Source organism: Bison bison, unplaced genomic scaffold, assembly GCF_000754665.1.
Source record: "Bison bison bison isolate TAMUID 2011002044 unplaced genomic scaffold, Bison_UMD1.0 scf7180017864471, whole genome shotgun sequence".
Lineage (NCBI taxonomy): Eukaryota > Metazoa > Chordata > Mammalia > Artiodactyla > Bovidae > Bison > Bison bison.
In genome coordinates this window covers 8,096,437-8,115,192 of record NW_011495032.1, presented here as the reverse complement: position 1 = coordinate 8,115,192, position 18,756 = coordinate 8,096,437, and positions in this window count along the sequence as shown.

Sequence of the window (18,756 nt, the reverse complement as noted above, 5' to 3'; positions counted from 1 at the left end):
TATGCCAAAGCCTTTGACTGTGTGGATCACAATAAACTATGGAAAATTCTGAAAGAGATGGGAATACCAGACCACCTGACCTGCCTCTTGAGAAACCTATATGTAGGTCAGGAAGCAACAGTTAGAACTAGACATGGAACAACAGACTGGTTCCATATAGGAAAAGGAGTACATCAAGGCTGTATATTGCACCCTGCTTATTTAACTTATATGCAGAGTACATCATGAGAAACGCTGGGCTGGAAGAAGCACAAGCTGGAATCAAGATTGCCGGGAGAAATAATAATAACCTCAGATGTGCAGATGACACCACCCTTATGGCAGAATGTTAAGAAGAACTAAAAAGACTCTTGATGAAAGTGAAAAAGAAGAGTGAAAAAGTTTACTTAAAGCTCAACATTCAGAAAACGAAGATCATGGCATGTGGTCCCATCCCTTCATGGGAAATAGATGGGGAAACAGTGGAAACAGTGCCTGATTTTATTTTTCTGGGCTCCAAAATCACTGCAGATGGTGATTGCAGCCATGAAATTAAAAGATTCTTACTCCTTGGAAAGAAAGTTATGACAAACCTAGACAGCATATTAAAAAGCAGAGACATTACTTTGTCAACAAATGTCCATCTAGTCAAGGCTATGGTTTTTCCAGTGGTCGTGTATGGATGTGAGAGTTGGACTATAAAGAAAGCTGAGTGGAGAAGAATTCATGCTTTTGAACTGTCGTGTTGGAGAAGACTCTTGAGTCCCTTGGACTGCAAGGAGATCCAACCAGTCCATCCTAAAGGAGACCAGTCCTGGGTGTTCGTTGGAAGGACTGATGTTGAAGCTGAAACTCCAATACTTTGGCCAGCTGATGCAAAGAGCTGACTCATTTGGAAAAACCCCGATACTAGGAAAGATTGAGGGCAGGAGGAGAAGGCAACGACAGAGGATGAGATGGTTGGATGATATCACCAACTCAATGGACATGGGTTTGGGTGGACTCCAGGAACTGGTGATGCACAGGGAGGCCTGGCGTGCTGTGGTTCACAGGGTTGCAAAGAGTTGGACACAACTCAGTGACTGAACTGAACTGAACAAGTGTTTGCTGATTGGTGGTCATCTGTTCTTAAAAAGATATTTCCAGAAGACTTTGGTTGCATGTCTGATAGTCTTAGAGGAGATTTAAGAACCAGACCACTTATGCAACCCCTAGAATACTGCACAGATACAGTCAAACATTATTGTGTAAAAGTTTTATGGCCTATATATCTTTAGCAAGACTGTGGGGATTCTGTCTACCATATGAAAAGGTTGAGGATACTACCTAATAAACGGTGCACTGTTATTACTCTCTTTCTGTTAATTGTCATGGAATAAACCATGATGAATCCTTTCAGTCCTCATAAACAAAAATCTGCAACATTTCCATCATGATTTACCAGGAAATAATGTGCATTACTAGAGTTTTCCCACCTTGCAGAGATGAGCCAGAGGAGAGGCAATTTAATGGGATAATAGCTTTTCATTCTCTCTAGGGAGCAGTCTCTATTGTATTTTACCCTTCACAAGAAGTCTTCGGTCTTCTGTGTGTTTCCATGACATTTACATTGCATTGGCTTGATCCCCCTTCTAATTCCCCTGAACTAATGAAAGCATTCTTTTTCACTCCATCACAGTTTATTTATTTCAGTTCCTTCTACTTAGGGGCAACAAAAACCTTGGAATCATCCTTGACTTCTCTCTTTCTTGTACTCCTTAAAAAATTGATCTGAAAGTTTTGTTGGCCCTACCAACATATATCTCCAACCAACTACTTCTTACTCCCTTCAGTGTCCTAACCCTAAACCTAACCTGGTTCCAAGCCACCATCATCTCTCAATTTGTTTGTTTTAATAGCTAAGAAAACATTCTTCAAAGCCATGTTCCTTCTAGGTATTGAGCAGTCATTCCCTCCAAACATCAGCCAATATTACACTCCTACTCTAAAAATTGCTGATTATAGGGGTGTAGTATTTACAAAAAGAAAAAGTTGTTTGATTTAAGAAGCCTCCTGAACACAGTAGAAAGGAGAGTGCGTATGTTAATTGGGGGAACTCAGTCTGCTCCACATTATTGCATTTAATCCTTGCAAAGATTACAATATGATGTCACCATAATGGTTGATGATATCTTTATGTTGATGTCATCTTCATCATCCTTTATTAGAGAAAGTAATGGGGATAAGAGCCAAGAAATAAATTGTCCTGATAAGTCAGCTAGTCGGTATTACAGCCAGTATTTGAACCTAGTTGTGTCTGACACACAAGCCCATACACTACACCATGTCTTCCAAGTGGGTTAGAAAAAAGAATTCATAATACACACATGAGATACATCAGACTTAAATAACTTAAGACACAAAGGCAGAATGCAATTAATTGACAAATGTCTTCATGAGAAGTAAAAAATCATTGTTTTAAGTTAGCCTGGGATGACTAGTTGCATATAAAAATAGAGAATTTTATTGCATTTTAGTTTTCTTGGCCATAGTTTAAGTCAGCATTATGCTGACTTATAAATATGTTCTTTCAGGAGTGCTCAGCTTTTTCAGAATATGAGACAAAAACTTGCAAAAATGTATGGCTGACTTCGGAAGAATTCACTGTTTTTTCCTCTACTTTCTCCCGAACTTCTCAGAGTCTACTATGTCTTGGCGTGGTCTCTCTCACCACTGCATCTTTCATGCTTCAGTTCAGTGCAGTTCAGTTAAAAAAAAAAAAAAAAAATGTATGGCTGAAATAAGAAAAATAAATGAAAATTCGAATATAACATCCTCTCATTTTATAAAACACAGAATTTTTGTGTTAGAAATTTAAGAGAATTTCTGTTCCCAAAGCTTAATTTTAAGCTGAGAAAATTGCAGCCAAGAGCATAAAACATGTTTGCCCATCTTTAGCTAAAGAGAAAAATGCAAGAATCAAGGTCTCTGATGCTTATATCAGTTTTTTTCACTCCATTGCAATAAGAACTTCTCACTTCCTTACTAAATAACTAATCCAACTATCAAATGGCCTAAGAAACCAAAAGGACAATAAATCCAGTACCACCAAAGGTGAATTAACCCTTGATTTAATCACTCATCTTCTACAAGAAATAGAGCAGGTTGTGCTGATACAGCCACATGTATTCCTTGTAATTTTTTATCTGCTTCTCCTCAGCCAGGCACATTGTCCTTGGTTTGGTTCATGCTTCGCCCAGGGATGATATAATGATACAGGACAGATCACTGATACAGGACAACCAATCCGTTTCAACAAAGTTTTCTATTAAGTGTCCAATATGAGTCAGCCTTAACCCTGGGTTCTAAGAAATCAACACTAACCAACGATGAGAAAGGTGTGAAAACAGCTTATTAGATTATTTCAATATTTCTGTTCCTTTAATTCAGTCAATATTTACTGACCCAAGCCATGAACAAAAACAGACATAGTTCTTCCAGTCTACTGATCAAATTATAATAAAATAAGTATATTAAGTAAAATAAGTATAATATTGCAACTGAGACAAATGATAGAAAAGAAAGGTAGGTGCACATTGTCACAAAAGTAAGCCACAGAGAGAGCAGACCAAAGTCCAGAAAGTTGAAGAAGTTCCCCATTTAGAGAAAAGTGTGTGTGTGTGCCTTTGTGTGTGCATATGTAGACATGCATATTTTTAAGTCAGTTATAAACTGTCACAATAAAAAAGGAGTGAGAAGTGATTAGAGGGAAAAATCAGGGGGAGAAAAAAATTACAGAAAGTTCAAGATGAGTTTGTGCACATCACACTTGTCTAGAGCCACGACTCAGTTGGTCCAGTCAGATGGACCATCTCCATGAAGATATTCTATTATAAAGGCATAACTTTCACCAACACTTTACTTTGCCTAATTTACTAAAACCTACTTAAATCTTTATAGTTATTTGCTATAGGAATAAATCTGTATCCTCCAAAACCACAATGCTAGGACTTGTGCAATTTGAAAATATCTCTTGCATAGTTTCCTTGGAATAAAATACAGTTCTGCCCTCAAAAATATACAGGATCTTTCTCCTGAATAAAAGGAAGCTAATAATAAATAACAACATTTTTAACCAAGGGGTCCTATAAAAAGAGAACATAGCCTTAGTGCCAAAAGAAAGGTTGAAAGGACAAGCATTAAACCAATTTCCACTAGTCACAGTTCTGCCCCAAGGCCAACTGTCCAGCTCAATATCTTGAAAACTGTAGGAGCTCTGAGGATGTTGCTGTGGGGATGGAGGAGAACAAGCTTCCATAGACTCATTCAGTCAAAAAACATTTAATAATTGTCTACCACGTGTCAGACAATGACCAGAGAAAGGTTATTACTTGAAAGTTGAAAAATGCAACTCTGAAAATATTCTCTATTTCTGTCCTGTACTAAATCAGACTAATCTTATCTTCTCTCTCCTACCCAGAATTTTCTCCTCCCCCAACCCATATGCACATTATTCTTAATTAGGGATGTTGCCCTTTATTCCTTACAGCTAAGAAGTGTGGCAATAAATAAGACCATGCAACTGAGAACAAACAGCCTGTTTATTCAGAACTTTCTACAGAGGAGGAGTCCGTCACTATCACTTGTTTGGCAGAGACTCAAAGGCAGACATGGGAGTAGGAAAGTTTTGCAGTGAAAAAAGGGGGAGACTCCAGATACGCCCTGATTGGAGGTTGTTGCCACAGGGAAATGGAGGTGGGATACCCAGAAGTGAGGGATCTTATGTAAGTGATTTGAGGAGCATATTTGGCTTTCCCTAGTTGGTCCTGAATTGGAAAAAGGTCAGGGGTGGGGGTAAAAAAGGAGAAGCTGTCAGTCATTGACCAAGCTCTGACAATTGTTACACAGGTTGTGGTTGGGCTTCTGGGACTGGTTGCTGCTGCTGTGTCAGTTTACTATATATGGTCAAACATTGTCCATTTGTATATTCAGCCTATCAGTTCCCCCTTTTAGTCAATTTCTCACCTGTGAGAAGTTGACAAATGCAGAACAGTCTAGAGAACCATACCGTCTACATTTATTGAATGTACAGTTTTCTCCATAGTCAACTGTATTATGAGATCTTCTTGACCTTTTTGCTGTGTCATTATCATGATCCTCTGACAAGAGAATAGCTGCATAGATGCATTTATGACTCTGGATAGAATGCAATAGATCAGCATCAAGACAAAAGTGAGAACAATTGATAGTACTTGTAAAATGTTTCAGAACTGGGAATCCAAATTGTCCAACCCAGACCAGGAACAAACACCCTCTGGGCCATGAACATCAACCTTAGGGACCCAAGTAGCTTTTTTCTTAAGGCAATGTAGAGCCTGCTCCACTCTGTTCGTTTCATTGGTTCAAGTACAGGGCAAGCTACCAGCAATGGCAGACTCCACCACAACTAGCCAACAAAAACGTATAGAGCAATACAACTGTCCACTACTACTCACATCAATGAGTTGAGACCAATCTGTATTCCATCTAGGCAGCTGCTGCTGCTGCTGCTAAGTCGCTTCAGTCATGTCCAACTCTGTGAGATGCCATAGACGGCAGCCCACCAGGCTCCTCTGTCCATGGGATTCTCCAGGCAAGAATACTGGAGTGGGTTGCCATTTCCTTCTCCAATGCATGAAAGTGAAAAGTGAAAGTGAAGTTGCTCAGTCATGTCTGACTCTTAGTGACACCATGGACTGCAGCCTACCAGGCTCCTGCATCCATGGGATTTTCCAGGCAAGAGTACTGGAGTGGGGTGCCATTGCCTTCTCCCATCTAGGCAGAGGTGGTATCATTAATGACCTCTGCAGAATGCCATGGGGAACACTGCTCTGATGATTCATAGAAACAAGACTGCAATTCCTCCAGGTACAGTGTGTGGAGGGTGGCTTCATTTTGGAGCCCACCTTTGAGTCAGAATTTTGAGCCCTGAGAATTTATAGAAATAGGGCCTCTGTGTACATACAAGTATAATAATGCTATTTCTTAAGTGCATGAGGTACTAATCAGAAGCAAACAAGACAAAACATTATGGCCATAAAAGAAATAGCATCCAGTAGGGGCACATGGAGATCAGGGGAAAAGGAGTTTTTATGACATGAGATTGGAACCAAAGCTTTACATTAGCTGGGTTATGTTTGACTAATAGAGACCTCTATTAGTCTCTTTAATGTGGGCTTTGGCTTATCCCCCTACAAAATTTGATGAATTCAAATTTAGAGTTTCCTAAGGTCTGATTGGAGAAGGCGATGGCACCCCACTCCAGTACTCTTGCCTGGAAAATCCCATGGGCGGAGGAGCCTGGTAGGCTGCAGTCCATGGGGTCACTGAGTCGGACACAACTGGGCGTCTTCACTTTCACTTTTCACTTTCATGCATTGGAGAAGGAAATGGCAACCCACTCCAGTGTTTTTGCCTGGAGAATCCCAAGGACAGGGGAGCCTGATGGGCTGCCATCTATGGGGTCGCACAGAGTCGGACACAACTGAAGCGACTTAGCAGCCACAGCAGCAGGATCTGATAAGTTGATTGCAATAAATAGTTATTTTTCTGGGAGAGACAAACACTAACAAAGTCGTAAGTTAACTTGTTTAGGGTCTATTTTCCATATTGGTGAAAGTGGAAATGCCAGTAGCTCTGATTGTCTCATTTGATGAAACAAGTATTGCCCAGATATTTTTATCATGGGGGTCATATACAACAGTCCAGATTTGATCATGGACAGCATATCCAGCAGTGAGCAAGATTGAGGGCAGTGGCTACTATTTGGGATAATCTAAGAATGGTGTTGGAGAAGACTCTTGAGAGTCCCTTGGACTGCAAGGAGATCCAACCAGTCCATTCTAAAGGAGATCAGTCCTGGGTGTTCACTGGAAGGACTGATGCTAAAGCTGAAACTCCAATACTTTGGCCACCTCATGCTAAGAGTTGACTCATTGGAAAAGACCCTGATGCTGGGAGGGATTGGGGGCAGGAGGAGAAGGGGATGACAGAGGATGAGATGGCTGGATGGCATCACCGACTCTATGGACATGAGTTGAGTAAATTCCTGGAGTTGGTGATGGACAGGGAGGCCTGGCATGCTGCAATTCATGGGGTCGAAAAGAGTTGGACACAAATGAGCAACTGAACTGAACTGAACTGAACTGAAGAATGGTGTTTAAATGAGTAGATTCAGATTAAGCAGTTATAAGAAAGAGGAAAGAAAAGAGAAAAGAGGCCAATATGGATCAGCAACAACCAGAGGTTTAAAGAAAATAAGATGATTATAAGTGAACAGATGAAAAACAATACAGGAATTAAAGATAAGCCTTGACCCAAATTATGGAGTGAAGCTTTCCACTATCTGAAGTCATGTACTTGTTCCAAAGATCTTAGACTGGCTGCCTACTCCTAAAGATCAGCTCCTTATGGAGGGTCTCTAAGAATCTACAGTGGAGTAGCCTTCCAGTTGTGTGGAGTTCTGAATTGCTTCTTTAGCTATGAAATGTGAACCCAAAGCTTGACTCCCTGTAGGTGCACTGCTGTATTTGTTGTTCATAGAACATGATATGGTTCTTTACAACATGACTCAAGAGCAGTTTTTCTCTGTTGTCTCTTCCAATATATGAAATCTAATGGTCGAAGACTGTGAAGAGACTGTCCAGGAAGATATTGTGGAAAGATAAGTTAACCTATTGGTGATAGCCCAGGTGTAGTACATGACGAATTTCTTACAATGTCTTGCTATATCTGTGTTCAGCATGGCAGACTCTAGTATTGGAAGTAAAATCTTAAGTGCATAGAACTTCCATCTACCAATTAATAGAGAGATGACTTATGTGTTGTAGGAGGATTGGACTTCATGGCCAGAAGGTCTATTTCAGAAGAGCTTTGGCCAAAGGAGCTCAAGGACTCCTGAAATTTTTGTTCACTTTAGTATAAGGAAACCATAGTTCTTTCAATCATTCCAGGTGATCACGCATGGTAAGAGTAATATAGTTATTGAATAACAGATAAAGGCTCACAGAGTTTTTCTATAATTGTCCGCAGAAACTATGTGCTTCAGTAACTTAATATAAAAGTTGGTATTCCCAGGTTAAAACACAAAATCAAGCAGTCATTTCACTACTGTAAAGTCTGTAGTTTGTGACAAGGGAATGTTTCAACCCACCCTGAAAATAAATATACAATAACTAAAATATAATCAAATCCCATGGAGGCCATAATCTGACCAAATTCATCTGAAGGTGTTCAAAGGACCCTGAGGTTTTAGTATCTGGCTATGTCCCTTTATGGTTTTTCCAGGATTATGTCCTTGAGAGATGACACATGACCTCAAAACAAACTCAGCAGTCTTTTGAAAGTTTCCCCATAGATGTTGGTTTGAGGTGTAACCCATTTGTACCATAATAAATAATTTAATGGAGAAATTCAGCTAGTATCTATTTGAAATAATCTGGTACCACCAAGTGGCCATCTTGATAGTGCCAGAGATTATATGAGCAAAGAGTGAAACCTGATTTTTTTTCATTTCTTCCATTCTTAAATAAAGGATTAACCATTAACATTTTATAACGACCTGTTTAAATACTCAGAGAGTTTAGTTAAGATCATTACCTTGGTTAAAGCTGTTTTTGTCATAATGATCTGCTAGGGCATTTCCTGTAACTTGTATACTCTCTCTTTTCATGGACCTCAACCTTTAAAATAGCCACCTCTTCCAGAGGTAGGAATGTATCTAAGTGAAAGTGAAAGTGGAGGGTGCTCGGTCATATCCAACTTTTTAAGATCCCATGGACTATAAGTTTCTTTACTTGTTGACCATTTTTGATAGTGTCTTCAGAATAGGCAAAAAGGTCTTTTCCTCCAAAGTGTCTCAGAGTCATATACTACTCCAAAATCATACCTGATATCTATATACAATCAGCTGCCCATATTCATGAGTTTCAAATCCATAGATTCAGCTAACCTCAGATCAAAAATACTAAGAAAAAAAAATTCCAGAACTCTCCAAAAAGCAAAACTTAGATTTGCCGCGTGCTGGCAACTATTTACATAGTATTTATATTACATCAGGTACTATATTCATAGTATTCGTAAATATTCATAAATATTCAAAGATGATTTAACGTGTATGGGAAGATGTACATATATGGAAAAACTATGCCATTTTGGGCTTCCAAGGTGGCTCAGTGGGTAAAGAATCTCCCTGCAATGCAGGCAGACGTGAGTTCAATCACCAGGTCTAGAAGATCCCCTGGAGGAGGGCATGGTAACCCACTCCAGTATTCTTACCTGGAGAATCTCATGGACAGAGGAACCTGGTGGGCTGCAGTCCCTAGGGTCACAAAGAGTTGGACATGACTGAAGAGACTGAGCATGCACACACGTTTGCCATTTTAACACAGACTTAAGCATATAACGGGGGCCCTGAAATCAATCCCCTACAGATACTAAAGGACAGCTGTACACATATGCTGTCTGTTCTTTGGCTAATTGACAAGTGCAAAGCTTATTGCACTCACTTGTCAATTCTGGGTTGATTTTACCTGAGATAAAGAACTATGTTCTAAGGACAACTTCTATTGGAAATAGTATATTCTCCTGATAACTGCCAGTTTCAACTCTGAGGAATGATCCATACACAAATAATATTAGGTCAGAGTCTCTAGTAAAGCTGAGTGAGGTACAGAAAGTTCCCTGAGGTAAGACAGTCATGAAATGCCACTTCTTCTTGTAGGGGCAAAAAATCAGCAGGATTCAGGATGCTGTGGCAGTGAATAGTCATGTGACTCACAAGGGAAATTTAAATCATTAAGTATTAAGGTGAAATACCGGGCTGGATGAAGCTCAAGCTGGAATCAAGATTGCCCAAAGAAATATCAATAACCTCAGATATGCAGATGATACTACCCTTATGGCAGAAAGGGAAGAGGAACTAAATAGTCTCTTGATGAAAGTGAAAGAGAAAACTGAAAAAGCTGGCTTAAAACTCAGCATTCAGGATAAGAAAGATGTGGTACATATACACAATGGAATATTACTCAGCTATTAAAAAGAATGCATTTGAATCAGTTCTAATGAGGTGGATGAAACTGGAGCCTATGATAGAGAGTGAAGTAAGTGAGAAAGAAAAACACCAATACAGTGTATTAACACATATATATGGAATTTAGAAAGATGGTAATGATGATCCTATATGCGAGATAGCCAAAGAGACATAGATGTAAAGAACAGACTGTTGGATTCTGTGGGAGAAGGCGAGGGTGGGATGATTTGAGAGAATAGCATTGAAACATGTATACTATCATATGTGAAACAGATTGCCAGTCCAGGTTCAATGGATGAGGCAGGGTGCTCAGGGCTGGTGAATTGGGATGACCCTGAGAGATGTGATGGGGAAGGAGGTGGAAGGGAGGGTCAGGATGGGGAACACACATACATCCGTGGCTGATTCATGTGAATGTATGGCAAAAACCACCACAATATTGTAAGGTAATTACCCTCCAATTAAAATAAATAAATTTTTAAAAACTCAGCATTCAAAAAATGAAGATCATGGCATCTGGTTTCATTACTTCATGGCAAATAGATGAGGAGTCGGGGAGGGAAACAGTGACAGACTTTATTTTCTGGGGTTCCAAAATTATTATGGATGGTGACTGAAGCTATGAAATTAAAAGACACTTGCTCCTTGGAAGAAAAGCTATGACAAACCTAGGCAACATATTAAAATGCAGAGAAACCACTTCACTGATGAAGATCCGTATAGTCAAAGCCATGGTTTTCCTGATAGTCATGTATGGATGTGAGAGCTGGACCATAAAGAAGGCTCAGGACAGAAGAATTTTATGTTTTTGAATTGTGGTGCTGGAGAAGACTCTTCAGAGGCTCTTGGACAGCAAGGAGATCAAATCAATCAATCCTAAAGGAAATCAACCCTGAATATTCATTGGAAGGACTGATGCTGAAGCCCCAATACTTTGGCCACTTGATGCCAACAGCCGACTCATTGAAAAAGATCATAATGCTGGGAAAGATTGAAGGTAGGAGAAGGGGATGACAGAGGATGAGATGGTTGGATGGCATTACCAATTCAATAGACATGAACTTCAGCAAATGCCAGGAGATAGTGAGGCACAGGGAGAGGCCTGGCATGCTGCAGTCCATGGGGGTCACAAAGAGTCGGACACAACTTAGCGACTGAACAAAAACAACATAGTTGATTAACAATGATGTGTTCGTTACTGGTGTGCAGCCAAGTGATTCAATTATACCCATACAATTAACTGTTCTTTTTCAAATCCCTTTCCCAGGCAATCTAGGCTTTTTCTTTTTAAATCAGGCACCTCAAGACTCTATCAACAAATTCCAAAATCACTGTCTTATTTTTGAGTATCCCCTGCAGGAGCATCCTACTTCTGGTACTACATTCTATTAATTTGCTAGAGTTGCCAACAAACTACTACAGAATGAGTGGCTAATACAACAGACATGCATTGTCTCATATTTCTGGAGACTAGAAGTCAGACATCAAAGTTTCAAAGGGTTGGTTCCTTCTGAACCTGGGAAGGAGACTCTGTTTCATGCTTCTCTCCCAGCTTCTGGTGGTTTTCTGGCAATATTTGACATTGCTAGACTTGTAGAAGCAGCACCAATGTCTCTGCCTTCATTTCCACATGGCATTCTCCTGGTGTGTGTCCAAAATGTCTCTTTTTATCAGGACACCAGTCATATCTGATTAGGAACCCACTCTACTCCAGGCTGACATCATCTTAACTAATTAAATTTGCAACAATCCTATTTCCAAGTAAGATCACATTCTGAGATACTAAAGGGGTAGGATTTCTACTAATACATATAAATTTAGGGAACACAGTTCTATCTATGACAAAATGTTTTTTCATATATGCTTTGTACTTTTTAAATATATCCTAAATGAATAATTTATTGTTGTTAATATAACCTAAGTGCATGAAAGAAAACTTCTAAATAAATATCATATGTTTTCTAATTAAAGCTTAGCACTAAATTCATATGCAAAGAAACTAGAGACCTGATTGTCTCTGATACTTGAACCAAAATTTATTTCTGTGACTCCAAGGAATTCTACAAAGAAATATATCTAGTTACAAAGCTTATGTATACAGTTTTTATAGTTATAACTACAGATGGTTATGTTTGTATTCAGTGAGACTCATAATTAAAGTGGGTAGGTGTCTCGATAATTCTGACGTACAATGTTTCAGAGGAAATCAGCAAAAAAGACTGAAGGACAAGGTACAAGGGAGAGATTCATTGATTTGCTGAGATTACTGAATCCACTGTGTCTTTGCTGATTCAAAATGGAATTCACCCAAAGTACAATATCATCAGCTCACAGTGAGAGAAGTTCTGTGATCTTGCTCTTCTCACCTGCTTACACAGGTGGTCTTTGGAAAGTAAAACCAAAGCCATCTCCGAAAAGGCACCATTGTATTATATGGAGATATGAACAGGGGTCCTCTATCATGTCAATGAAACCTACGTCTGAGTAGCATTTTCCTCACAAAGAATATCAGTCCTAATATTAATTGAAAGATAGGCTTGCTAAAAATGTGAATTAAAATAATCTTTAGACCTTTTATTTTCTTTCAAAGAAAATGTATAACTTTACTAAGATATTTGCATACCAGTTCATAGTTTATTTTACGTATGCATCTATAGTTATATTTACATTTCAAAGTACTTTATATCCCTGTGAAGTTCAGCAGGGTTTCTTCCTCTTCATTTGATGCATGAAAAATTGAGACAGAGAAATAAAATTCAACTTGCCAGACTTCAAACTGGTTTAACTGGTACAAGTAAGCAATATAGTTAGCTATAGGGGTACTAAATCAAATCCCTTACAATTATACAGTGTAAGTCACAAATAGAGCCAAAGGATTAGATCTGATAGATAGAGTGCCTGAAGAATTATGGACTTAGGTTCATAACTTTGTACAGGAGGCAGTGATCAAAACCACCTCCAAGAAAAAGAAATGCAAAAAGGCAAAATGGTTGTCTGAGGAGACCTTACAAATAGCTAAGAAAAGAAGAGAAGTGAAAGGCAAAGGAGAAAAGGAAAGATATGTCCATCTGAATGCAGAGTTCCAAAGAATAGCAAGGAGAGATAAGAAAGCCTTCCTCGGTGATCAATGCAAAGAAATAGGGGAAAACAATAGAATGGAAAAGACTAGAGATCTCTTCAAGAAAATTAGAGATACCAAGGGAACATTTCAGGCAAAGATGGGCACAATAAAGACAGAAATAGTATGGATCTAACTGAAGCAGAAGATATTAAGAAGAGGTGGCAAGAATACACAGAACTATACAAAAAAGATCTCAATGACCTAGATGACCACGATAGTATGATCACTCACCTAGACCCAACATCCTGGAGTGTGAAGTCAAGTGGACCTTAGGAAGCTTCTCTATGAGCAAAGCTAGAAGAGATGATGGAATTTCAGCTGAGCTATTACAAATCCTAAAAGATGATGCTGTGAAAGTGCTGCACTCAATATGTCAGCAAATGTGGAAAACTCAGCAGTGGCCACAGGACTGGAAAAGGTCAGTATTCATTCAAATCTCAAAGAAGGCAATGCCAAAGAATGCTCAAACTACCATAAAATGCTCATCTCACACACTAGCAAAGTAATGCTCAAAATTCTCCAAGCTAGGCTTCAACAGTCCGTGAACTGAGAACTTTCAGATGTTCAAGCTGGATTTAGAAAAGGAAGAGGAAAATGAAAATGAAAGTCGCACAGTTGTGTCCAACTCTTTGCGACCCCATGGACTATACAGCCTGTGGAATTCTCCAGGCCAGAATACTGGAGTGGGAAGCCTTTCCCTTCTCCAGGGGATCTTCCCAACCCAGGGATCGAACCCAGGTCTCCCTCATTGTGGGCAGATTCTTTACCACCTGAGCCACAAGGGAAGCCCAAAGGCAGAAGAATTAGAATTAAATTGCCAACATCTGTTGAATTACAGAAAAAGCAAGAGAATTCCAGAAAAACATCTACATCTGCTTTATTGACTATGCTAAAGCCTTTAACTGTGTGGATCACAATATACTGCGGAAAATTCTTCAAGAGATGGAAATACCAGATCACCTTACCCGCCTCCTGATAAATCTATATGCAGGTCAAGAAGCAACAATTAGAAGCAGGCATGGAACAATGGACTTGTTCCAAATTGGGAAAGGAGTACATCAAGGCTGAATATCATCACCTTGCTTATTTAACTTATATGCAGAGTACATCATGTGAAATGCCAGGCTGGAGGAAGCACAGTTCAGTTCAGCCATAAAGTAGTGTTCAACTTTACGACCCCATGGACTGCAGCACGCCATGCTTCCCTGTCCATCACCAATTCCCAGAGCTTGCTCAAACTCATGTCCACTGAGTCAGTGTTGCCATCTAACCATCTCATCCTCTGTCGTCCCCTTCTCAGATTGCAGGGACAAATATCAATAACCTCAGATATATAGATGACACCACTCTTATGGCAGAAAGTGAAAAGAAACTAAAGAGCCTCTGGATAAAAGTGAAAGAGGAGAGTGGAAAAGCTGGCTTAAAACTCAACATTCCAAAAACAAAGGTCATGGCATATGGTCCATCACTTCATGGAAAATCGATGGGGAAACAATGGAAACAGTGACAGGCTTTATTTTCTTGGGCTACAAAATCACTGCGGATGGTGACTGCAGCCATGAACTTAAAAGATGCTTGCTCCTTGGAAGGAAAGTTATGACCAACCTAGACAGCATATTAAAAATCAGAGATATTACTTTGCCAAAAAATGTCCATCTGGTCAAAGCTGTAGTTTTTCCAGTAGTAATGTATAGATGTGAGATTTGGACCATAAAGAAATCTGAGCACTGACGAATTGATGCTTTTGAACTGTGGTGTTGGAGAAGACTCTTGAGAGTCCCTTGGACTGCAAGGAGATCCAACCAGTCAATCCTAAAGGAAATAGTCCTGAATATTCATTGGAAGGACTGATGTTGAAGCTGAAACTCCAAAACTTTGGCCACCTGATGTGAAGAACTGACTCATTGGAAAAGACCCTGATGCTGGGAAAGATTGAAGGCAAGAGGAGAAGTGGTCGACAGAGGATAAGATGGTTTGGATGTATCACCGACTCAATGGGCATGAGTTTGGGCAACCTCCAGGAGTTGGTGAAGGGCAGTGAAGTCTGGTGTGTTGCAGTTCATGGGATCAGAAAGAGTTGGACACAACTGAGGAACTGAACTGAATTGATTGATAGGGGTACTGGTTAATAGTAAATTAGTCAAAGACCAATTCATTCAGAAACTCAGCTGGATGACTACTTGGTACATACCCTGAGAAAACCATAATTCAAAAAAGACACATGCACCCCAGTGTTCATTACAGCACTATCTACAATAGCCAGCTCTTGGCAGCAACCAAAATGCTCACTGACAGATGAAAAGATAAAGAAGATGTGATACATATGTGCAATGAAATATTATTCAGCTATAAAAAGGAATGAAATTGAGTCATTTGTAGTGATGTGGGTGGACCTATATATAGTCTGTTATACAAAATGAAGTTGTCAGAAACCGAAAACCAAGTCTTGTATATTAATTTATATATTTGCAACCGAGACTCTGGGAAATAGAAAAGGACAGGGAAGCCTGGTGAGATGCAGTCTATGGGGTCGCAAAGAGTTTACTGAGACTTGCTACTGAACAACAACAACATGAAGCTATTTGCAGGTCAGGAAAGGAGATGCATATGTAGCGAATAGACATGTGGACACAGAGGAGAAGGGGAAGGCGGGATGAACTGGGAGAGTAGCACTGGCATATATACACCATGTGTAAAACAGACAGCTAGTGGGAAGCAGCTGCGTAACACAAACAGCTCAGCTCAGGGCTCTGTGGTTACCTAGAGGGGTGGAATGGGGGTGGGAGGAGGGAGGGACGGAGGTCCAAGTGGGGATGTATGTATACATATAGCTGATTCACTTTCTCATACAGCAGAAACTAACACAACATTGTAAAGCAATCATACTCCAATAAAAAAATAACGTTTACAAATGGAGAAAAATGAAATTATACTAATTTACCCAAAAAAATGAAAGAAAATAAACCAAAATATCCATTTAGAAAGAAAGAAAGAAACTCAGCTGGGACAAGGCTGTCATTGTGATTCTACATAACTCTTCATGTCACTTTTTAAGTTCTTGGTTGCCTCTTGGTTTGCATCTACCTGTGAAGAAATAAAATTCTTTTGTTGTCAAACAAAGCATATTCCACAAAGCGTTCTTCATCTAAATTTTCAAAAAAGCAATGCCTGCTTTCTTAGGGAACACAATTGTTACACCTGTAATTAATGGAAGGGGACCAGCTGGCCTCTACACAAAAATTGCTTTATTTTAGTTTCCCTGGAAATCCACTTAAATCAAGGACCAGAGAATTTCCAAGGGATTCTCCATAAAATGTGAAGAATGAAAAGAATTAAGGGTATGCATTGCACAGCACAAGCAGACATAATGGTAGCCTAGAGAACTGGATGGCAATTTCTAATGGAGATGTTTGCAAAAAAAAAGAATAAAAATGAGAAGAAAAAATAGTCGGTAACATTTATTAACGGCTTACTCTGTGCCAGACGCTGATCCAAAGGCTTTTTATATAACACACATTTGATCTTTACAACAGTCCTGTGATGTGGCTCTGTTATTATCAGGCTTCTCTGATTAGAAGAGCAGGGCGAGGATTACTTACCCAAAGACAGAGAGCCACTGCTGGGTCAAGTTAACCATCAGACCCAGGCAGTCTTATCCAAAACCTTAGGCTGAAATGTAGCTTTTTGTGCAAATGCATTTGTAGATGTCAGAGGGTAAGTACAATTCTGACTGTTAAGATGCAGATAAAATGATAGATTACAGTGTTAAGAATTACATTTATGAATCCTCAGGAGAAACAGTGAAATGTTTTTAGCGTTGAGTGAAAAAGAAGACAAAATGGTACGGACATTTCATGTTTTAAAAATGCTTTTATAGATAAATGGAGAAAAAGGCAGCAACACACCATTAAACAAGAGTGGATTATGATTTCTAATTACCTGGAACATTATGTTCTTTTACCATAAAGCTATGGAAAGAATGTTTCGTTGGCTTGGAGAAGAACAGAAAGCCACTATAGGTGTTTGATACTGCTGCTGCTGCGAAGTCGCTCCAGTCGTGTCCGACACTGTGCGACCCCATAGACGGCAGCCCACCAGGCTCCTGGATTCTCCAGGAGAATACTGGAGTGCGTTGCCATTTCCTTCTCCAATGTGTGAAAGTGAAAAGTGAAAGTGAAGTCACTCAGTCGTGTCTGACTCTTAGCGACCCCATGAACTGCAGCCTACCAGGCTCCTCCGTCCATGGGATTTTCCAGGCAAGAGTACTGGAGTGGGGTGCCATTGCCTTCTCCATGTTTGATACTAGGACATGTAAAAAGAGTTGAGGACACAAATTCGATGACGATAATGATGGTTTCTACTACGATACAGGTTAAATTCTAATTAAAAGGCTTTTTAGCAGAAATTTCTATGAAGAACCATGTCTAGATTTCTGGAAACAATCTCTGGAAAGGGCCTTGTCTAAGAAGCAGTATGACCCCTAGAAAAATAAATTTGTATGAAATATATTCATTCGATGTTAATGCCAGGGTTGCATTAAATAGTGATTAAAAACAGCTGGAAAGTTGAACTGAGACAAATAGCAATTGCAACAAAGTGCATATTATCTATTTAAGGCATATTATAAATCTTGTTTACAAAATGAATATCATGACACTTAATAATAAAAGTGTAATTCTTTGGATAAAAAAGAATTTTGAGGAGTAGAAAAAAAGCCAATCTGCTTTTCGTGATATCATGTGAATGTCAAAATAAGGGGTTCAATTCTCATTTCCCTTATTCACCCATGTTTAGGAACATCTGTTAAGGCTCATAGTGTTAAATAAGCATTGTAAACCCTCTTGCTTATAAACTCAAATCTACTCAGTGCTGGAAATATTGCCTGCAATTGTGTTTGGAAGAATGGAATAATATTGGTGATTGTGGCCAAGTCCAACTCAAAAACACTTGCCCAAGGAAAGAGAGAAAATTGTATTCATCACCACTGGGGGAGGAAGACTAAACAGAGCTGACTGGCCTATAGCAACTCTTCCTTACCTGAAACAAACAAACAAAACAGGCAGAAGTGGCAGAGCATCAGCTTGGTTTGAGTAAAAGTTTTGGAGGAAAACTGAACAGACAGGAATCTACATCCAGGTCAGCAAAGAGGTCCATAAGGGGACCAAGTTTTTAGGGCTCAAATTTTGAATTCACAGCAATTGTTTGGAGAACTCTGATCCAACACAGTCCATGATGTTGAAGATTAGAGTCATATTTACCTAAATATTTAGGAGGCAAGCAGCCCCACCAGAGCAAAACTGGGGCACTGGTCTAGGATTTTTTTTTTTTTTTTAACATTTAGTTATTTGGCTGTGTGGCATGTGGAATCCTGGGAGTTCGTGCCCCGCCACCCGCATCCCGCCCCCTCCAGCTTCATTGGAAGCATGGAGTTCCAACCACTGGTCAGGGAATTCCCTGGCCTAGGATCTTAAAGCTGAGAAATGGGACTCTAGTGCAATGCAACATGAGTGAAATTACTACCCTAGAGCTGAGCCAAGGGGTACCCTTGTCTTGATTGCCAAACTAGTGGACATACAGCTCTGGGAAGGAAGATGACCATTATTACAGG